Source organism: Balaenoptera musculus, chromosome 9 (assembly GCF_009873245.2).
Source record: "Balaenoptera musculus isolate JJ_BM4_2016_0621 chromosome 9, mBalMus1.pri.v3, whole genome shotgun sequence".
Lineage (NCBI taxonomy): Eukaryota > Metazoa > Chordata > Mammalia > Artiodactyla > Balaenopteridae > Balaenoptera > Balaenoptera musculus.
The window spans coordinates 39772371-39796576 of NC_045793.1; positions in this window are offsets into that span (position 1 = coordinate 39772371).

Here is a 24206-nt window from a genome sequence, read left to right on the forward strand (position 1 = left end):
GTCTACAAAAGATTTATTTTAAAACATCAAACTACTGCCTCTGTCCACTCCTCTTTTCTTAGATAAGTGATAACACACTGTATACGCCATTTTCCACTGAGCTTTTTACCTTAAGAATATACCCTGAAGATAGCTCTGCAATGGTACATATATTCCTCAATCTATTTTATAGCTGCTTAATACTCAGCTGTGTGTATGTAACAGTTTATTCAACCAACTCCTTTGATGGATACGTATTTGGATTATTTCTGCTTGGCCAATAGTGCTTCATGAATAGCCTTGTGTATACAATAAGATAGTCTTCGGATGGATCTCTAAGATAATTTCTAACCTAATTGAAACTTTAAAACATCCTGTAAAGTTTAGGAATTAAAATACTTCATGAAATACTGGGTTATTGCCTATATGACGGGCATACTCTTGCCTTTGTATGTTATTGTGACAGCATAAGAAGCAGTCTGCCTCTTCAGGAAATTAGATGATTTGCTAAAGTTTTTTGCTCTTTTTCTCTCATTTGTTACTGAAGATAGCTTTCATCTCTCTGCCTCAATGAGATGCCAGGAAAATTACTTAGTAGAAAGCTGACATAAAACATTTTTCATGGCCTTTATTGCATTTCCTCATTCTCACACATTGTAAGGAGAAAGAAATTTTAAGATCTTCTTTCTCTCACCTTTCTCCAAATTTTTAACCACTTTAGTAAAAAATTATTTTCTCATTACAGCTTTATTAAGCTATAACTAACAGCATAAAATTCATCACTTAATTCAAGTCTATAGTTCAGTGTATTCTATTATATTCAGAGCTGTGGAACCATAAGCACAATCTAATTTTAGAACATTTTCGTAACCCCGATAAGAAACCCCAGATCCCATTAGCAGTATCCCACCCCCCTGACTAGTTCTAGGTGCCTATTAATCTACTTTATGTCTATAGATTTGCCTATTCTGAATATTTTACACAGATGAAATCAACAATATGTGGCCTTTTGTAACCAATTTCCTTCACTTAGCATAATGCTTTTGAGATTGGTCCATGTTTTAGGATGTATAAACACCTTGTTGATTTTTATTGCCAAAAAATATTCCATTGCATGGATATACCATATTTTGTTTATCGATTCATCACTTCATGGATACTTTGTTATTTTTTCCACTTTTTGACTATTATGAATAACACTGCTATGAATACTAGGTACACGTTTTTGGACAGATCTTTTTCTTTTTCTTGAATATGTACCTAGGAGTGGAATTACTGAGTCATGTGAAAATTCTATGCATTTAACTGCCAAACTGTTTTCCAAAACCACTGCAACATTTACATTCCTACTAGCACGTGAAATGTATGCACAAGAGTTCCATTTTTTATACACTTTGACCAACACTTGTTATTGTCTGACTTTTTGAAGTGTATCTATCCTAGTGGATGTGATTTTGATTTGCATTTTCCTGCTGGCTAATAATGTTGAGCATCAACATGCTTATTGGCTATATAAATATCTTTTCCAGAGAAAGGTCTATTTAATTCTTTGCCAGTTTTTAATGGGTTCAATTTATTTTTTATTGTTGAGTTATAGGGACTTTTTATATACTCTGGATAGTAGTCTCTTTTCAGATGCATGATATACAGTATTTTCTCCCATACTGTGGGTTGTATTTTCACTTTGATAATGTGCTTTAAAGCATGAAAATGTTTAATTTTAGTGAAGCCAATTATCTATTTTTTGATTACTTTTGATTTTGTTGCCATATCTAAGAAACTGTTTTCTGATCTAAGGTCACAAAGATTTACACCTATGTATTCTTCAAACTGTTTTATACTTTAGCTCTTACATTTGGGTCTTTGATTAATTTTGAGTCAATTTCTGTAGATGATGAGGGTCCAAATTCACTCTTAGGGATGTTGTTATTCAATTGTGCTTGAAAAATTTTATTGAAAATACTATCCTTTGCCCATTCAACTGTCTTGGCACCTGGGTCAAATCAGTTGACCATAAATGTATGGTTTATTTCTGGATTGTCAATTATATTCCATTCTCTATATGTCTCTCCTTATGCCATGATCACACTGTATTGATTACTGCAGCTTTTTAGTAAGTTTTAAAACTGGAAAGTTTGAGTACTCCAACAGACACAGGAAGTAAACCTAGAAATACAGCTCTAGGTCAGTTATGAAGGACTTTTCATTGTATTTTGTTTGGGATATTTAATCAGGAGTGTAACATGATCAGATTTGACTTTTAGGAAGATAACTGACAACAAGATGGAGGATCAGTTGGGAGAAGCAGAGCCCCTGTGGCAAAAAGACTGGTTAGAAGGCTGTTGCAACAGTTGAAAGAGGATGAGATAGCCACTAAGACAAATGACTGTAGGGAAGATTTGGATAAGATAAATTTAATCAATATTTAACAGACAATGAACATAAGTGAGAGGGATATCAAAAATGACTCCAAGATCCCAAAACAAGATTTCAAGCAACATGTCTGGGAAAACAAGATATCACGCTGACTTACATGCTAAGTCACTAAATTACTGACCTAAATCTTGACCTGGGTCAGAAATGGTCTCAGAGCCTTAGATGGGGTTGAGCCTGCCAGTGGGCACTCACTAATTGGTCCCACATTAGGTGAACTGGGTCAGATAGGTCACTGCATTGTGTTAAGAGCCAGCTTCCATTTCTCCATCTCATTCCTAAGGATATTATAACTTGGTCACATTCCTTGCTGAAGTATGTCTATAGCACCCCCTTAACCTGCCTGTCATATGACCATCCCTTAAAAAGAAACAGCACATTTCACCTGGCTGAAGTTCTCTGTAAACTAATATCTTGCTAATACATTTTTTTTCCAACCACTCAAACCCATTTAAAACATCCTTTAAGGGCTTCCCTGGTGGCACAGTGGTTGAGAATCTGCCTGCCAATGCAGGGGACACGGGTTCGAGCCCTGGTCTGGGAAGATCCCACATGCCGCGGAGCAACTAGGCCCGTGAGCCACAATTACCGAGCCTGCACGTCTGGAGCCTGTGCTCCGCAACAAGAGAGGCCATGATAGTGAGAGGCCCGCACACCGCGATGAAGAGTGGCCCCCGCTTGCCACAACTAGAGAAAGCCCTCGCACAGAAACGAAGACCCAACACAGCCATAAATTAATTAATTAATTTTTAAAAAATCCGTTAAATAGTTTTGCTAGGTATTTACATTAGGACTGTCACTTCATAGTTTTCCAAATGTAATTTTCCCCTATTTTTGAAAGAAATCAGAATAACATTTGCCAACCTTCCATCTTCTGGATCATCTCTTATTTTTTATGATTTATAATCAAACACCAACACTTAGATTTCCAGGTTTTTTGAGGGTTATTGGATATAAGACATCTGCCTCTTGAACTTACTTAAGATTCACAAATGAGATCCCCAGGACTATTAACTTAGTATTGTATGTTCATTCCCTCAGGCAGATATAAATTTAGCATATTTGAGACAGGGCATTAAGACCTGTTTATCTGGAGTCCCATAAGCAAGCTGGAGAGCAGTAGATGATGGGATTGGGGGGGGGGTAGGAAAGGGCCAGATCATATAATGCAAATTAGCATAGACTGAAAAACTTCTGAATAGATGAGTCTTAATGACTGAATGTTTGTGTCCCCCCAAAATTTATGTTCACCCCCAAATTGACTGTATTAAGCAGTAACGCCTTTGGGAGGTTATTAGATTTGGATGAGATCATGAGGGCAGAACCCTCTTCAATGGGATTAGCGTCCTTGTAAGAGTTACGAGAAAGCTTGCTGCTTTGTGTGATTGGAGGATTCTATGAAAAGGCAGCAATCTATCAGCCAGGAAAGGGGTCCTCACCAGACAGTGGGTCTGCTGGCACCTTGATCTTGTACTTCCAGCTTTCAGAGCTGTCAGAAATGTTTGTTTTCTAAGCCGCTCAGTCTATGATAATTTGTTATAGCAGCCTAAACTAAGACAATGAGCAAAAAGTCAACTATTTTATACTCCCAAGCTGGTTTGCCCACCATGTGTTTACTTAGCATCAGATCACAATAATAACAATACATATTTATTGAGTTCTTTACTAAGCACCAGGCAATATTAAGGTTTTTTTTACCTACCTAGTTTCATTTATTTCTCACGATATGTCTATAGGGTACTATATTAGCATTTAGTTAAAGAACAAACTCCATTCTAGTTAAGTTAAATGAGTTTTTATTACAGGGTATTATATAGCTTATAGAATCAAAAGAGAACAGTTCCAAAAGCCACACCACAAAATCAGTGCTGCCTCTTCTAAGATCAGAAAATCATTGGTCCCAAAACTAACACTGCTCAGGAAGCCACAACAACCAGGTGGCTGCCACAATCAGAGAACTGCCATAAATCAGAAGCTGTTCTAGCTGCCAGCCTAGGAATCATTCCATGCTAGCTACAATCTGTACAAGCAGAATGGATGTCCCATCCCTACCGCTTGGCACCTATAAAGCAAATGACTGGACATGGTGAACTCTGCTTAATGCTGCCACAGAACAAATGAACTGCCTGCAATACATCTTGGCCAGCAGAAAAAGCAGAAGTACATCATCTGCTTCACTTCAGCCTTTTAAATTTCAAGAAATGTATCTTACTGTTTAACCTTTATCATACCCACAGCCCTAGCTGCAAGTGAGACTGGAATATGCAGCTTTTGAAGTGGCTTTATTGGGATGCAATTTACATGAAATAAAATTCTTCCACTGTAAGTATAGAGTTCAATGAGTTTTGAGAAATTATACAGTTATTTAACTACCACCACAACCAAGATATACAACCTTCCCATCATCCTAAAATGTTCACTGGTGTTCCTCCCCAGTCAATCATCACCTGCCACGACAGTGCCAGGCAACTATGGATCTACTTTCTATCATTATAGTTTTGCCTTTGAGAATTTCATATAAATGAAATCATACATTACATTCTCTTCTGTGTTTGGCTTTTTCACTTAGTTTAAAGCTTTTGAGCTTACATTTTGTTGCATATATCAGTAGTGATTTGTTTCTTTTTATTGATGAGGTCAATAAGCCAAGAAAAAGAAAAAAAAGGACATAGAAATTGGTGAGAAAGAAATAAAATTGATTTTAATAGAAGATAAATGATTAAGTAAGAATGAAGTCGAATTTACAAAAAAAGCTACTAAAACTAATAAGTGAGTTTAGTAAGATCGAAGGTTATAAAATAAATACACAAGAATCAATACAATATGGTACTGGCACAAAAACAGAAATATAGATCAATGGTACGGGATAGGATGCCCAGAGATAAATCCACGCACATATGGGCACCTAATTTATGACAAAGGAGGCAAGAACATACAATGGGGAAAAGACAGGCTCTTCAATAAGTGGTGCTGGGAAAACTGGACAGCTACATGTAAAAGAATGAAATTAGAACACTTTCTAACACCATACACAAAAATAAACTCCAAATGGATTAGAGACTTAAATGTAAGACCAGATACTATAAAACTTTTAGAGGAAAACATAGGAAAAACACTCTTTGACATAAACCACAGCAAGATCTTTTTTGACCCATCTCCTAGAGTAACAGAAATAAAACAAAAATAAACAAATGGGATTTAATTAAACTTAAAACCTTTTGCATACCAAAGGGAAACCATAAACAAGACAAAAAGACAACCTCAGAATGGGAGAAAATATTTGCAAATGAAATGACAAAGGATTAATCTCCAAAATATACAAACAGCTCATGGAGCTCAATATCAAAAAAACAAACAATCCAGTGAAAAAATGGGCAGAAGACCTAAATAGACATTTTACCAAGGAAGACATACAGATGGCCAAGAGGCACATGAAAAGATGCTCAACATCACTAATCATTAGAGAAATGCAAATCAAAACTACAATGAGGTATCACCTTATGCCATTCAGAATGGCCATTATCAAAAAAGCTAGAAACGATAAATGCTGGAAAGGGTGTGGTGAAAAGGGAACCCTCCTACACTGTTGGTGGGAATGTAAATTGATACAACCACTATGGAAAACAGTATGAAGGTTCCTTAAAAAACTAAAAATAGAACTACCTACAGACCCAGCAATCCCACTACTGGGCATATACCCTGAGAAAACCATAATTCAAAAAGGGTCATGTACCACAATGTTCATTGCAGCTCTATTTACAATAGCCAGGACATGGACGCAACCTAAGTGTCCATTGACAGATGAATGGATAAAGAAGATGTGGCACATATATACAATGGAATATTACTCAGCCATAAAATGAAACGAAATTGAGTTATTTGTAGTGAGGTGGATGGACCTAGAGTCTGTCATACAGAGTGAAGTAAGTCAGAAAGAGAAAAACAAATACCATATGCTAACGTATATATATGAAATCTAAAAAAAAAAAAAAAAAAAAGGTACTGATGAACCTAGTTGCAGGGCAGGAATAAAGAGGCAGACATAGAGAATGGACTTGATGACATGGGGTGGGAGGGCAAAGCTGGGGTGAAGTGAGAGTAGCATCTACATATACACACTACCGAATGTAAAATAGTTGGCTGGTGGGAAGAAACAGCATAGCACAGGGAGATCGTCTCAGTGCTTTGCGATGACCTAGAGGGGTGGGATAGGGAGGATGGGAAGGAGGCTTAAGAGGGAGGGGATATGGGGACATGCGTATGCATATGGCTGATTCACTTTGTTGTGCAACAGAAACTAACACGGTATTGTGAAGCAGTTATACTCCAATAAAGACCTATTAAAAAAAAAAAAGAATCAACAGAGGAAGCTCAGCTCAGTGCTCTGTGATGACCTAGAGGGGTGGGATGGGGGGGGAGGGAGGCTCAAGAGGGAGGGGATATATGTATACATATAGCCGATTCACTTTGCTGTACAGCAGAAACTAACAACATTGTAAAGCAATTATACTCCATTAAAATAAAATAAAATGGCTCCTAAAAAAAAAGAATCAACAGTATTTTTTTTTTTTTAAAGATTTATTTATTGATTGATTCATTACTATGTTGGGTCTTCGTTTCTGTGCTAGGGCTTCCTGTAGTTGCGGCAAGCGGGGGCTACTCTTCATCGCGGTGCGCGGGCCTCTCACTATTGTGGCCTCTTTTGTTGCGGAGCACAGGCTCCAGACGCGCAGGCTCAGTAGTTGTGGCTCACGGGCCTAGTTGCTCCGTGGCATGTGGGATCTTTCCAGACCAGGGCGTGAACCCGTGTCCCCTGCATTAGCAGGCAGATTCTCAACCGCTGCGCCACCAGGGAAGCCCAACAGTATTTTTATAAACATCCTGGCAATGAATGATTTAAAATATAGCATTTACATTGGTATCCAAAAATTTGAAATATGGAAATTTTAACAAAATATGTGAAAATTCTGTACACTCTTCACACTGAAAACGATAAGACCTTGCTAAGAAAAAAGTAAAGACTATCTAAAGAAAATGGAGGCCTATACCAGCTTCATGAATCAGAAAATCTAATGTCACTGTCTTAGTTGGCTTATGCTACTCTAACAAAATGCCAGACTGGATAACCTAAACAACAATCTATTTCTCAGTTTTGGAGGCTGGGAAGTCCAAGATCACAGTGTTAGCAGATTTGCTTCTTGGTGAGGACCTTCTTCCTGACCTGCAGGTGGCCACCATCTTGCTATGTGCTCACATGGCCTTTCCTTGGTGGGTGCCCGTGGAGAGAGAGAGAGATCTTGTGTCTCTTCCTCTTTTCATAAGGGCATGAATTCCATCATGAGGGCCCCTCATGATCTAATCTAAGCCTAATTACCGCCCAAAGGCCCCGTCTCCAAATACTATCTCCTTGGAGATTAGAGCTTTAACATTTGAATTGGAGAAGACACAAACATTCAGTCCATAGAAATATCCTAGCTTATTTTTGTTTACTTGTCATATAAATTTCTGAGAGGGGAGTACTGAAATCTTCAACTCTAGGTATAGATCTCTCTGTTCTTTCCGTCTTATCAGTTTTGGGGTCATGTATTTTGAAAGCACTATTATTTGAAAGAGTATACATTTAGTACGGTTATACCTTCTTTAACTGGCCCCTTTTACCTATAAAATGTACCTTTTTTTCCCCTGGTAAAAAAAATCTCTTGTTCTTAAGTCTATTTGGATATTAGTATAGCCTCTGGCTTTCTTCTGATTATGGTTTGCACAGTATATCTTTTCCCATCCTTTTTTTCTCTTTACCTATTTTTCTCTTTACATTTCAAATGGGTTCCTTTATACACAATACGGTTGTGTCTTGCTTTTTCACTCAATATGAGTCTTTTGTCTACTTTTAGAGTGCTTAGACAATACCATTATTGTGATTATGAGTATTTTCAATGTATTATTTTGCTGTTTGTCTTCCTAATTAACTGCCTGGATTTTTCACTATTCCTTTTTCCTCTCTTCCTGCTTCTTTTGGATTGAGGATTTGATTATGATTCTATTTATCTCCACTAATGGCTTATTTTCCATATATATTTGTTTGTTTTTTTAGGGGTTGCTCTACAACAACCTTTAAAACACACCTTTATGTTACTGCAATATGCCTTACATAATAATTTCAATATTGTTTATATCATTACAGCAGTGTACGTCCATTTCTTCATTCTTTGTGCTGCTTTCATACAGTTTACTTTTACATGTGTTATAAATCCCACAATATATTATTTTGCTTTTAACAATTATTTTTTATCTTTTAAGAGATTTCCTAACTGAGATAAAAATGTATTTTTTATTTACTCACATACTTACTATTTCTGGCCACTTTCACTTATTTTTATACATATTTTTTCTGTTACCAATTTTCTTCTGCCTGAAGAAATTCCTTTAACATTCATTGTAATGCAGGTTTGCTAGAAAACAATTATCTTCGCTTCCAATTATTTGAAAAATATTTTTCTTTTGTCTTCATGTTTGAATGACATTTTGTGTCTTTGGCAGCTTTTAAGATTTTTCTTATTATAACATTTTTTGGACAATTTGATTATATTGTGCACTGACGTAGCTTTCTGCACTTTTATTTGGCTTGGGATTCTTTGAGCTTCTTTGATCCAAGGGTTTAAGTTTTCACCAATTTGGAAAACTTTTGGCCAATGTTTTCTTCAAATATTTCTGTCCTCTGCCCTCTCCCTACCCAACCATTTTTCTTTCCTTCTAGGACTCAAATTAAACGTTTATGAGACATGTTGATATTGTCCCACAGATAGCTGACACTCTTTTAAATTTTGTTCAATATTTTTTGTCTCTTCATGCTTCCTTTTTAATCATTTCTAGTGCTATGTTTTCAAGTTCACTGATCATTTCTTCATCCCTAATTTGTTATTAATCCTCTCTGGTGTATTTTTCATTTCATATATTGTGTTTTCATTGCTTTAAATTCTACTTGGGTCTCCTTAATGTTTAATTTTTTCTTTTACATTCTTAAACAAATTAATAAGATTCATAATAGCTGTTTGGGATCCTCTTCTGTTAATTCCATCTTTTTCATCAGTTTATATCTGTTTCTATTGATTTTTCTCTTGGTCAAGGGTAATGTTTTCCTTCTTCCTTGCATGCCAGGGAATTTTTTCATTGATGCCAGACATTGTAAATTTAAAGATAATGAATGCTAGATTTTATTGTATACTCTTTAAAATCTCCAACTTTGTTATGACCTGCTATAAAGTGACTTAGTTCACTTTGATCCTTTTGTGGCTTTAAACTTTTTTCCCCCGCATGCACAGAGCAGTCTTCCCTCTGGAATAATCTGTCTTCACTACTAAAGCATGACCTTTCTGAGTACTCTGTCCAGTGGTTTGTGTATTATGAAATTTAGCCACTCTGGCTGGAGGGAATGTGATGCATTCCTAGCCTTATATGTTTCTGGAATTATTTGGTAACTGACTTCCAATGCTTTTTTAATTTCCCCCAGCCTCATGATATTTCACCTCATCTTTACATAAATCAGTACTACTCAAAGACTAAACAAGACTCCCCTTAAATCTTTGGTGCTCTCTCTCTTTACAGCTTTCTCCTTTCTAACATTTGATCTTGCAAATTATAGCTACCTTGGCTTCCCTGGACTCTAGCCTCTACCCTCCTCAATTTAGCAAGGCTATCAGGCTTTCTTTGGTGTCCCTTCCCCATGCTGTGACCTGGGAAATGTTCTTGGGCAGTGAACACTTCATGTGTTCCCCTCCTCTCAGGGATCACAGTCTGGCAGTGCTTTTTGTCCAATTTTAAAAAACATTTGTTTTTATAAATTTTCTCCATCTTTCTAGCTGCTTATGGCAGAAGAACAATTCCTGTAAAAGTTCATCCTTTACAGGGAGAAGCAAACAATCACAGAAATACAGTTTGTAGTTTTCTACCCTGCAGAGAGGAAGGCAGACTAGACAGAAGGTAGAATAATTTCTGAGCACCATCCACCACATCTATCCATATTATCCTCATGCTGCAAAGAAGAACACTTGGGCATAATAATTCATGGAGATAGTAAGTGGTAGAATTAGGATTAGAGGGGCTTCCCTGGTGGTGCAGTGGTTGAGAATCCGCCTGCCAATGCAGGGGACACAGGTTCGAGCCCTGGTCTGGGAAGATCCCACATGCTGCGGAGCAACTAGGCCCGTGAGCCACAATTACTGAGCCTGCGCGCCTGGAGCCTGTGCTCCGCAACAAGAGAGGCCGTGATAGTGAGAGGCCCGCGCACCGTGATGAAGAGTGGCCCCCGCTTGCCGCAACTAGAGAAAGCCCTTGCACAGAAACGAAGACCCAACACAGCCATAAATAAATAAATAAATAAATACTTAAAAAAAAAAAAAGATTTAGGATTAGAAACAATCTTATCTCAGAGCCTATGCCATTAGTCATTCCTCTCTACTTCCTCCTTAATTCTAAATATTCACGCTCATCCATGCCCGACTCTGATTCTTTTCCATTTTGGATCTACTTTTTGTATATCCAAACCCAGTCTAATAGAATAAAGACCCTGGAACCCTAGCTAACTCATTAAAGGAGTAACCACTTTCACAGATAAACAAGAGAAAAAATTTAAATCCATGGTTATCATCAGGCTAACCTGACATTTAAAAGAATTAAATTTCTTATTGATGTTGTAGATATATCCCCGCTAAATGAAGCTCTCAGCACCTCATCCTCCTTTCATTTCATACCTTTCCCCCAGCCTCCTTTTTTTGTAATTCTCCTTAACTTAAAATAATCAGATAGTGGGGCCTACATTTTTACTATTAGAATTAATGGGACATTAGAAAAAATTCTATGGGCCCAATGTCCGGGCCCAGAAACTCTACCCCAAAAAGGTTTTTATATACCTGTTGCTTAAAGTAGCATTCTGTTATTTGTCATTACAGTTTTCTCTCCCTCTCTCAACCAACAAATATTGCTCAATCTCTGGAATCATGGCTTTATAAATCATGTAAGGCAACCCAGGTTCTATTTATAAACAGCTTTCAAGGGCCATATTGTGTCTCCAATTCACATTCCATACTCCCACTGAGATCTAGTCATGTGCAGATCAAGGTCTTACCACAGATAACATCCTCACTTTCATCTCCATGTGAGAAACTAGGGTGACGGCGCCGTAAGTCCTTTACATCAGTAAAGTTCAAGCTCCAGTGTAATTGAATGGGGTCCAAAGCCAAATGCAAAGGTTGATTTTTACAGAATTGTTGCCATGGCTTGGTCACCCCACAGATGTACATGCATATCAAAAGCAACAGGCACAGACTGTTTGAGACTGCTCAGAGCAGAACCAAAGGACTCAGTTACTCAGAATCCAGCAGAATCACTGCCTTAAAGCTGTCAAGCAATTGGCTATTGATCATCCAGAATCGATAGCTCTACTCCTGCCTCCCTCTCACTTACCCACTCAGTGTTAAGCTGAGATGATACAGGCAAAATATAGTTTAGGAAAAAAGGAAGCCCATGAAATTGCTAGTCTTAAACCTTCTTTCTGCAAAGGTAATTCTCTATAATGATTCTTATCTTTCAGTGTCTTGAGTAATTACATAATTTAGAAACTTTACCCTAATTTGTCCTTTGTTTGTATCAAGCGGTATGTTATTTTCTTTTCAAGCTACAGGGATCATAATTTCTATGCCACTGTTGTTTTGGAGATGATATATACTCTTTAGTACTTCAAGCAGCATTTGATGCATTATGTTTAGCAAGTATCCAAACAAGTCAAGTGGAGGAGATCCTGTAATAATGTGGACATTTCTGTGCACTACTCACTCAGGTGAAAAGGTGAAGTATACAGTGGTTGGAAATTTATGAAAAGACTCAGCCTCTTCCACTTGAGAAAATATCACGTTCATATTCTCCTGTCTTTCAGAGCCAATATTAGAGGCGATGGCCCATTTCAAGTCACAACAACAACAAAACGGTTGCTCTGGGTTTAAATAGGTTTGCTAAAGATTAGAAGTCAATGTTGCATTGTCCTCATTTTTTCTTTTTATTTCAATAGATTTTTTTCCTGCTTCGGCTGTTTAATGCAGGCTTTGCGCCAAAACCGTCTTAGAAAGTCTGTTATGCCAGATGTCACCCTTTTGCCCTTTTGCTCTATCTACAGATTTTCTTTTAACAACAGCTGAAGCCCAAGTTAGCAAGCATGTATTTTCTACAGTAAAAGAGGTATTATGAATAACACCTTTTGTATTTTGAATAACACCCTCAAAGAGTACAGCAGTTTATTCATGCACCACATCTTTAAAAAAGGCTTATTCATGGGTCCTTTCGATTTAAAGGGAGAACTTTAAGGTTTTATCAGTTTAAGATCAGTGTCATCACCTGTAGTAGAAGCTGATGGGTAAGATTTAGTATACTGGTTTGTTTTTACCTTTAAACTGATCTTTTCTAGGATAAAAAAATTTTTTTCAAAAGACACTGTTCTCTCAGTAAGTGCTTTATGTCTACTCTATGTTGCCAAACAAACTGTAGATAGTGAAACTAACCCCTCCCCACCATGATGAAACAGACCTCCCCAACCAAAGTGCTTCATTAAAAGAGTGTGATCAGTTCCACTGCAGAGAGGAGTGCCCTGGGTCAATGGCTAATTAAGGCAGGAGGAACTCCTGGATAAGTTGTTGCACTACCTTTGGCTTTCCATACTTTTTCTACTCTGTCAGCTTCCAGCTTTAGAAGTTTCTGTCTGGAAGTTGGTCAACAATGGAAGAGCTGATTGTAACAGAAAATGTGCCAACCCAATCATAATGTAGGACATTAGATATTTTAGATTTTAGAAAATTGAAAAGGTGTGAAAAAAAGAGGTTCAGGGCAAATGAATTCCTTTTCTCAGGGACACCTTATTCTAAGTAGCCAATTCTGAGTTTCATATAAATTTATTTCTACCCATCTCCATCACTATGTATTACACTTATTTACAGATGCCTAAGCTGTAGTATAACAACAGCAGTTAATATACAAGGTCATAGATGTGTTGCTCTTTTAAAACAAACAGGTCTCAGAGATAATCTAATGTTAAACTGAAAAAGTAAAAATAGGTATGGAATAAGCTGGCTTCCATTTAAAAATGACTGAACAGTAGCCATTAACTGATACCTCTAACTACAACAAAGCCATACGCTAACAAGAAGTAAAGGAAAATCAGAAAACTGAAAAGGAACCAGCGGTCTAATTTCATATGTGAGGAACACAAAATGCTGAGAGAGGAAGTGGTCTGTTCAAGGTCAGAGAGAGAGTCTCTTCCCTTCTTCTCCCCACTTTTCCTACTCCACCACACTACAGATCATTCTGTGAGGCAGTTCTGGTCAATTGGTAGTGGTGCCTTCAATCACTCTTCAGAGGGGTTCTGAGGCCACATCAAGGCTCAGTGCAAAAGGATGACATGATTGATACAGTGTCTGCCACAGGCTCCAAGGAGGCTGGTGGTGACAAAAATGCCATGTGAATACAGTCCCCAGGCTAGCTGGCAAAACTGGGTGCATGGAATGACCACATGTCATCACATAGTCAAGCCATGAGGTAAGGAGCAGGAATAGGTTGCTGTTTATCTGCCATCAGGATATCTTCTAGAGAACTTTCTGGAGCTAATTTTATGGTCCTGCACCCAATTCAGTTGCCCTTTATAGACCCAGACATAAGAAACTAAAGAATGAATTTGCCTGATTTTTAACCTGAACAGAAACACTTTCTTTTCAGTGTAATTCTGCACACACCCTATTAAGCATCAAATCTCTGATAGACCAACTAGAAACTTACAAAAAGTAAAACAACTGAGGGCCAAAAGGAAGTTAATTGAATTCAATTGAAGATTGAAGCAGTTACTATTACTTGGGCATTTAAAACACTTTTGCCAATCCTTAGCCAATCTTCAGTTTCCAAGATCTGTTACCCATTAAAGTGAAACGGAAATACAGTTTGACAAGCATATTCAAACCTGTGCTGATGTGAGCATCTATGCTTCTTAAGTGAGCTGTTTAGAGAAAGAAGCACTGCCTTTAACTTGAACTGCTCCATGCCATAGCACACAGCCTCTGCTCAAAGTGAGCAGCTTTATAATGGAGGTGGAGGGTCGATCCACGAAGTGGATCCGTTCCTCCCAGACACTTCTGCACAGTCACTGGTTCCCAACCCAGGCTACAATTTAGAATCACTACGGGAGCCTTGAAAACACACAAACCTCCTGGCCTTCACCCAAGAGACACTGATTCAGTAGGTGTGGACTCAGTAAGCTTTTTGATTACTTTTAGTTAAGTTCTCCAGGTGATTCTTATACAGCTAGTCTAGGATCCAGTCTTTGGAAAACAGAATCATGGCTTCTCTCTGAACCAGAATGGTCCATTCATTTCTTTCTTACCTATCTTACTTTCTAGGTAACTGTGCCCATCAGGGAAAGGACTACACCTCAAAGGGGAAACAAAGAGAAATAAGATCTCCCATAAAAGCAAAAAACCAACAAAATTATAAAATGTAGAACCTGGGTAGGAGTTCTGAAGACCATCTATACCACAGTATACACTCTTACCCCTTTAAGTTTTGATTGGCATGCCTCTAGAAAGAACATGACCTTTCTGGCTTGGCCACAGGCTGTGACACTATTTTATTATATCCTGGCCCTATTAACACAATGGTGTTACTGTCTGGCTCTCCTGTAGGCAGGACCCCCAAGCTGCACACCTCTAGAAGGCACTGTTCATCAAGGTTTTCCATGAATATAGACAACAATGGGATTATCATACCCCGGAATTGTGCTCACCCAGTGGCCCTGACCACAGGCATTTGAGTCCTTGACTTCTGATCTTGTACAAGCCTCCCATTTTTCAGATCTGAAGTTCAAAATATTATGGGACTTACCTAAAATTATGTAGCAGGTTAGTGACAGAGTTAGGTAAATAACATACCTGAATTCATAAGAACATGCACCTAGCTCAGTACAGACATTCCACTCAGCAGTCCCAACTCCAGATAAAATAAGGACAGAGTGATGAGATAAAAGAGATAGCCCATTGGAAGTGAAACAAAATATTGTGTCACCAGATTCCTGCCACTGAAGTCTGTACTTCCTATACTCCCACAGTCAATCTGAGGGATCAAAAGCAATGAATTCAGCTACACTGCAGTACATGTTCCTATTTCAAGAGACTTAGGCACTTGACAGGAGAAGGAAGCAAGGCAATGTTGTTTAGTTAAGAGAGAAGGTAATAGCTCGCTCTCTAAGATTAAAAAGACACATTATTGCTCTTAGGATTTCCTCTTAGATCCTCTATTCTTGGTCATCCTAGAAAAAAAAAAAAAAGGCCTGTATCAGGAAGTCAGAAAAATCATGGAAGCGTCTCAAGAATAATGATAGGATTAACCTATCAATTAAAGAGTTGCACTCTCAAGATAATGCTCTTGGAGAAGCTGGGCAAGGTAACTGAGCTGGTACACGGTGTTCCATACTGAAGTATGGGCTGTGGGGTGACAATTCTTCATGGGTATCTGGTGTTATGAGAAGAGGCACTGACTGCCTTCGTCCCAAACTATCTTTACAAGGACAATTATAGAGAGAACAAACTTGAAGGTAATGACAGCATCTCTCTCCAGAGCAAAGGGCAAGTTTCTTTATTGTCCCATGTAATCAAGATAATATCTTCCTCTGGGTCAAAAGACAGGCCCAGAGGAAGGCAGGCTTACTGCCCATTGTAAAAGATTCAGGTATCCTAGCTCAGGATTCCTCACTTATAATGCAGCCCGTGCGTGTGGTGCAGCATTCTCCTGGGTCTCTCTGTGTTAGCCAGGGGAGCTGATGCAAACATGACGCTCATTCCACTCGCTGTTGTTGCAATAGAGTCCTCTGTCTCTGACCCAGGAGTCTCAGGTTTTCTGCTAGTATAGATGAAACTACAGCAAGCAAACATGTTAGCTTGCAAGTAGGGTAAAATCTCAGAGACTTCACAGTTCTTAACATGGGGAAACACCACAAGTTCCATACAAAAAAATAGATTTTCTTTTACCATAGTATGAAAATGAAAAGACAAGTTACCTCTTGTTATTCATACAAACACTAATAAACAAAGCTCATACAGATAAATAGTGAGCTTTTGTTTCCCAGTGCTCTGTCACACAAATACCAGACTACTGCATGAAACATAATAGAGACAAGCTAAAATGTAAGGAAAATAACCAGTTCCTGGGTTGGAATCCAAAAATGCTAGTTGGAAATTCAAGGCATAGTATCCTAAAGATGTACCAGGCTGAAGCAACAAGCAGGTGAACAGTGTTTGGTGCAGGGTTAAGAGGGCTGGAGGAATCCAAATTATCAGAAGGGTAGAGAGCAGCTGCTTCCTGAAAAAGCAATGGATATTGTCATTGAGTAAAACAGATGTTTGGGCTCAAGAAACATAATCCACTCTTACCCATAAAGTGAGTAGGAGGATGAAGAGTGGCCAGCAATAACTAGACTATATTAGTGGAACAAATCCAAATTAGGACTCCAACTCATGAGACGGAAAAAACTAAGCAGCCTTACTGGGCAAAAATAGAATGGGATTTTAAAAAGGATTTCAATTGTAGAATTGGGCTAACGAGAAACATGGGAAATATTGAGAGACTTGGAAGATGCACAGACCTCAGGGCTATCCCTGGTCCATCAGATATTGTCTTGAGACTAAGGCTTACAACATCTTTTTGCTCCATCCCGAACTGCCATAACAATTGGGTGGGCCTGGACCTGCTGCTGGAGCTTTCAGTAGATTCAGTATGAAGATAAAGGCAGAGGAAAAAAAAGCAGACCAAGAGAAACTGCCACTAGTCGGTAAGAATTACATCTATTTTGTAAAAAAGTAGCATACTAAAAATGGTTGTTTTCCAAAATATCAGAGAACTGAATCACATGACAGTCAATTCAATCAATGAACCATGCCATTTTTGTCACAGAACCAACCACTCTGAAGCCAAAATGGAAAGATACATACAAGGTGTAGATTTGATCTGCGTGGGGCATATGGCTTTTTAAACATTGGTAAGAGGTTTTGTTTTGTTTTGTTTTTTAATTGCCCCAACACCAGTTCATTTCTTAAGACTCAGAATGCACTGGCCCATCAGTCCTTTGGGGAAGGGCTGGGATAATCATCACAGCATGTACTTGTCATGGTGTTGCAGAGTCCTTCCTCTTGGCGACCCAGCTACCATTTCAGTCAATGAATTCTAGGTCTAAAAAATGGTTCAGGCCTGGAAACTACACAGAGATCATGATATTTTTATTGGCAAAATTGCTCTTAGTCTCCTGCCAATCTACTTCTTTGCCATTACGTATATTCCGCAGTAACCTTGTGGGCTGTCCATCTATGTTGCCATGTGCACAAACCATCTTTACAATTCTCTGCAGGTTAAGCCCACTTGGCTGCCCCTTTATGACATCTGGAGGTTAAGTGCCGCCACCTGGCCTCTATTACTTCAGGGACCCATTATCCCATTTCTATCAATGAGCCACGTCTGTAACACTGTCTTCTATTACCAGCCCTGCTTTCCAGAGGAGAGCCACCACTGAGTTTCTTGCTGAAGCTGGTCCCCTTCTCATTACATTCCTGATGACCCCGGTGAATCCTTTAGCAGGAGGTCTCCTGGCCTCACAACTTAGAGCCACTCCAGTATATCCCCTTTCATGAACACTTTAAGTCCCTGCTCTGCTCTCTGCCGTAGAAATTCAGGCTTGTTTACTTCTCTGAGCATGGGCAGGCGCTTTCTCCGGGTTCTAGGAGACCTCCCCAGAGTGAGGCTGCACCAGCTTCTAAGGTCCTTGTCAGGGTATTACATCTCACGTGCCAAGAAGTTTCCTCGGGTCAATAAAACCTCCCTTATTCAGTCTTATATTCTGGTTCCCTTGGTGTAGAACCTTCAATATCCAGTCCCATGGGTATTCCCATCAGCTTCCTCTGGTACATTCTGGCATCTTTGGGGTAGAGCTCTCTTCCTCCCTTATCAGACCCCAGCATGTCCCTAGCTGGGTGAAGCTGCAAATTAACCCTAGTTATTGATCTGGCAGCCAGAAGTGCCAGCAGGAGGAGATCCTGAGGGGGGTTCTCAGAGCCCTGAGGGGCAGAGTGTCTTTCCCTAAGGGAATGGGTTCAGTTTCCTGCTTTCCTATTATAGCAGATAGGGGGCTCTTCATGATTTCTAGCTACCAAAGAAGCCTTCTGGACTACATACTTAGTTTTTAGTTGTTTGTTAACTGTTCTCAGCTTTTCATTAATCCTTTGTAGGCAATCAATATAACAATAACAACCAGCCAATTCCACTGTCTATGTGTACATTGTTTTTCCCTACACACTTTCAAAGCCTGAATCATTGCACCTTCAAGTTGCCTCCACAAAGATATTCTCTCACATCACCACCAGGGAAGACTTTAGCAATTGGTCCACCATCTGGTGCCAGGGACTATCCCACATACCACCCCATCTCACTGCCTGCTTTCTCAGAACGATCGTGGCCCTGCTGTGTCAGTAAAGTCCTCTTAGAAGCAGACACTGAGAATGGGTTAGGAATGCTAAAGTCTAACATTCTGAAAGGAAAGGAGAGGAAGAGCAAGATTCAGCAAGAAAAGGCACCAAACCATAATGCAGATCTGTGGTCTGCAGTTTGCATTAGAGGTGCTAATTTCTGATGAAAGAGGCTAGACCCTTTACCACAGTCTTGCTCAGTCATTGGCTGGGATCACCCCCCAAAAAGATGTGAGTTCAAAAGTGAAGTAGGTCTGAAGAAAGTTAACAACTAACCACTCTCCTCCAGCAGGGCAACTTAAAGCGGGGTCCAGGGGGCATGTGTTTGGTCACACTGCTTTCTTCAATTTCCGCTGCACAAATGCCAATGGCACACAGGTTTTTGTGGCTCTTAGTGGTTGGTCCCCACCTGCTTGTACCTTGAGGTTCTTAGAGTTGTGGTGATAACTAGTATCACTGTAAATGCTGAGCATGGGTTTTTGCTTTGGCTTTCCAGTCTCTCTATTCTTATGTGGGAATTCAGGAAGAACCAAAAATCAGGCTGCCACTGATGCCATCTTCTCAGAATTAGGTAGAGGTTTTATTTTTCTAATCTACATTTTTCAAGTAAAATGTAGAACACACAATGAGAAATTTGATATCTGCTTTAGCATTTACACTGAAACAAGCAGTTGAAGGAATGTCATCAGGAAAGAAGACATTTAAAACAGAAGATTAAATTGCAAGTTATCATATAGATTTTTTTTTTTAAAGCCAAGAAAGTGATGTGCCTGAAACTGATTCAAAGAATAATGAAATGACGTTGTGCCTTCTTTATACCTGTCACATTCCGCAGCTAATAATATAGTCTGAAAGACACAAATTACATAGAAATCGGAGACTAAAGTGAAAAATACAGTGGCCAAATAAAAAAAGACAATCTGAATTTGCACAAATGTTCACTTTTGAAAGTGGAAGAAAGTTCATGCTTGTTATTTCACACAAATGGATTCACCTAACCATAATTAAAGGCTCTAGCCAGTTAAAGGTGTAATAAAACCACAGACAGCTAGCTGTAAAATGAACAGAAGAAGAAGAAGAACCCTCCTGAGGAGTCATAAGGTTACTTATGGCTCTGTTCTAGATCTTAGACTCTGAGAAGATAAAGAATCTCAGGACTTTCATGGTTCTGAATGAACTTCTTTCATTTTAGAGTATTTTCTTCCTTTTAAGAATGTTTTTTCTTGGGGCTTCCCTGGTGGCGCAGTGGTTGAGAGTCTGCCTGCCAATGCAGTGGACACGGGTTCGAGCCCTGCTCTGGGAGGATCCCACATGCCGCGGAGCAGCTGGGCCCGTGAGCCGCAATTACTGAGCCTGCGCGTCTGGAGCCTGTGCTCCGCAACGGGAGAGGCCGCGATAATGAGAGGCCCGCGCACCACGATGAAGAGTGGCCCCCACTTGCCGCAACTAGAGAAAGCCCTCGCACAGAAACGAAGACCCAACACAGCCATAAATAAATAAAATACATAAATAAAGATACATGAAATTGCTAAAAATTAAAAAAAAAAAAAAAGAATGTTTCTTCTCATGTATACAGCATGTGCCATCAGATATGCAGCATGTTGATTCCTGTATGAAATGTAGCCTTTGAGGGCCTGATCTGCCTTTCCTCTTCCAGGCCCATACATTCAATCAACACTCCTTCAATCTGGGTAAGAGTCAGGATGGTTCAATGTGAGGGGAAGGAGTTTGGGCAGTACCAGGCAGACCCGGATTCAAATCCATCCCAGCTCTACCACTTAATAGAGCAGCATTGGGCAAGTGGCTTCAGGCTTCTGAGCCTCAGTTTCCTCTTCTGTAAAAATGAAGATTATACACATTACCTTTTAGATGGATTAAAACAGAGAGAAGTATTTAATCACCTGACATATAGATGTTTAATAAGTGCTTATTATTATTAATCATTTCATCTCCCATTAGTTTGGAAAAAATGTTATACACAGTATCCCAAATTATTTCTACCTAAATGTCAGTAAAAACATTCTACATATATTTCTACTGAAAAGTCCAAATCAGTTGGCTTTTTTATTTTTATTTTTTTTACTGTCATGTAGACACGGATCTGTCTGGGGAATAGTCAAAGGAGGAACAGAACTAGACTGGTGACTGAATGTTGGAAACTGTTTTACACTGGGCATGAAGAGGTAACAGAAACAACATAAAACATTTTTTTTAAAAAAAGGCATTTTGCCCGTATTGTCTACTTAAAATATTTGAAGAGCAGACTTAGTATCTGTATAAAGGAGAGAAAAAAACAGCAACGAAAAGCCTGTTGGTGTCTTTTTTTCATTGCTCTGAAGTTGGCTTTGGTTCTCAGTTTTTTTTGTTGTTTTTTGGGGTTTCTTTTTCTTTTCTTTTTTTTTTTTTTAAAGTAACTGAACCTCATAATTAAATCAGAAATTCATATTTTATAGTCACAAGTACACCAGTTCAAAAATATTTTAGAAAGTTGAACCAGTTCATTTCTTTGTCTACTGCTGCTACTTTTGTGAGTGTGTGTGATACTGTTTAAAAAAAAAAAAAAAAAAAAAAGCATTACAACAATATTTATCTTGCCAAGAATGTCAGTCATATCTGCAAGAACACTGAACTTTTTATTGAAAGCCAGCTGCTAAATGCAAATTAACACCTATAAAGAAATATCTGACAATTTCTTTGAATATCAGCAAGTATGAACCTAAAAATTGATGGATGTTCATATAAAAAATAATATAGGGCTTCCCTGGTGGCGCAGTGGTTGAGAATCTGCCTGCTAATGCAGGGGACACGGGTTCGAGCCCTGGTCTGGGAAGATCCCACATGCCGCGGAGCAACTAGGCCCGTGAGCCACAATTACTGAGCCTGTGCGTCTGGAGCCTGTGCTCCGCAGCAAGAGAGGCCGCAATAGTGAGAGGCCCGCACATCGCGATGAAGAGTGGCCCCCGCTCGACGCAACTAGAGAAAGCCCTAGCACAGAAACGAAGACCCAACATAGCAATCAATCAATCAATCAATCAATCTTTAAAAAAAAAAAAAAAAAAGAAATAATATATATCTGGGACTTTCCTGGTGGTGCAGTAGTTAAGAATCCGCCTGCCAGTGCAAGGGACACAGGTTCAAGCCCTGGCCAGGGAAGATCCCACATGCCGCGGAGCAACTAAGCCCGTGTGCCACAACTACTGAGCCTGCACTCTATAGCCCGCAAGCCACAACTACTGAAGCCCAAGAGCCTAGAGTCCGTGCTCCGCAACAAGAGAAGCCCGCGCACCACAACGAACAGTAGCCCCCACTCGCCGCAACTAGAGAAAGCCTGCGTGCAGCAACGAAGACCCAACCAGCCAAAAAATAAAACAAAAATAATATATACCTGTACATATGATATGGTGGTAAAGGCAAACCTCTTTCTTGAGATTGAGATAAATTAAAATTCAGTTTTTAAAAATTTTTGTTCAATATATTAATATGTAGATATTGATTCCCCACCAAAACTGTTTAATACTCAGGGGTATGTAACAATGAAATGGATGACTTTAGGAGGCAATAAGCTCACTGACAGTAAAAGATTTATAAAAGAAAGCTAGATGTTCATCTTCAAGGGGGCTGTGAGGGAATTCATACATTAGATCAGGACAGAGATATCAAATAGATTTCTAGCCCCAGTTGATTGGTAGGGACTGCCTACATCTCTTTAAGGAGAATATTTCTGAAGCTACAGGTTTGTTAGGGAAGAATGTCATGACCTCTTAGCAAATTCTGTCCAAGACACAGGAGGGAGGCACGTGTTATTTAGTCACCATTTATTCATTAGATTTGCTTTTACTACCATGCACAAATATTATTAGTTACCTCAGTCTAGCAGCTGATCTAGGTAATAATTAACATTAATGTGTCATCAATAAACTGTGTTAATAAATACACAACACTGACTATGTGTTCTAAGCACTTCACCTGTTATCTAATCTTCTCAACAGCCCTCTGAAATAACGTGTTGTCCTTCTTCTACACATACAGGAAACTGAGGAATAGTGATGTTAAATAACTCACCAAGTGAATATTAAATAGTAGAGGTAGGACATGAATGTCATTCCACCTGGAATCAAGGCCCTGCTCATTCACCCCCTAAGAAGACATGTTAGGTCCTGCCAGGCTCAGCAAACAGGAAGCTGAGCCCACCAACTACTTGTCCCGCTTTGTTGTTGAAAACCAATAGCCAGGAACCCAGGGACCAAATCCAACACTCAGTGTTGAGCCACATTTGCTCTGTTTCCCCAGCCTTGGTCTGCAATACTCTTAACCAGACCCCTGTCCTCCAAAAAAACTTAGACCCATCTATATTCTAGAATTGGTACCTAGATCCCTGTCCTGTTCCATATCCCCGATTCCCTTGGTAAATTGTCTAATATCCTAGGTCCTCATCCTGGGCCCACCTTTCTGTTGCTAGGTTCTTCCTCGGTCTAAACCCTTATCCCAACCCAGTGTCTGGGGACACTACAGCTAGATCTGTGTCCTTGCTGTCTGCACCACCCCAGAGGGTGGATGAAATCAGAGCTCCCTTCCATCCCCAGACTGCCTAGCCCACAGCAGATAACTCAGCATCCTGGGCTATAATCCAGGATGGGATGAGAACCTCTGAAGGTACTCCCAATTCTAAGATTCTACCCTGTGAACCTGAATATTCGTAAGGTAGGAGAGTATTCTTTTATTTTTTTTAAAAAGTGAATGGTTTATCTTATAGTCCTAGCTTGTACTGAGTCACGGTGAGGGTATTGCAAGAATAGAATGTGTTGACAGTTAAACGAGCACTAAGAATTTCACAGGGAGCCCTTCACTCCTCTCCCTGGAGCCTGGGCAAGGTCAGGCAGTGAGATGACGAAGCTCCAGCTCAGGCTTGACAGCTGGAACAAAGAGGCAGCCTTTTTGTATTAGCCTGATACTAGCCGGGTAATACCTGCGGTTCCCTTGCCTGGAGGTACAACTTTTAGTGACAGCCCCAAACAAAACTGAGATGTAAATAGTGACCATCAATGTCAGCAAATCCCTCCTACTCTCTGCCCCTTGCCCTACTTCTCCTCTGATTGAGCACAATGCAGTGGAAATATCTTAGGCTAGGAGTTAAACAGATTTAAGTTAAAATCTAAGTTCTGCCCCTTACCAATAAAGGGTAAGTCATTTAAACTCCCTGAGCCTTAACTTCTCCGTTTGCAGAATGGATGAGATGTTTATCTCAGAGCAATATTGTGG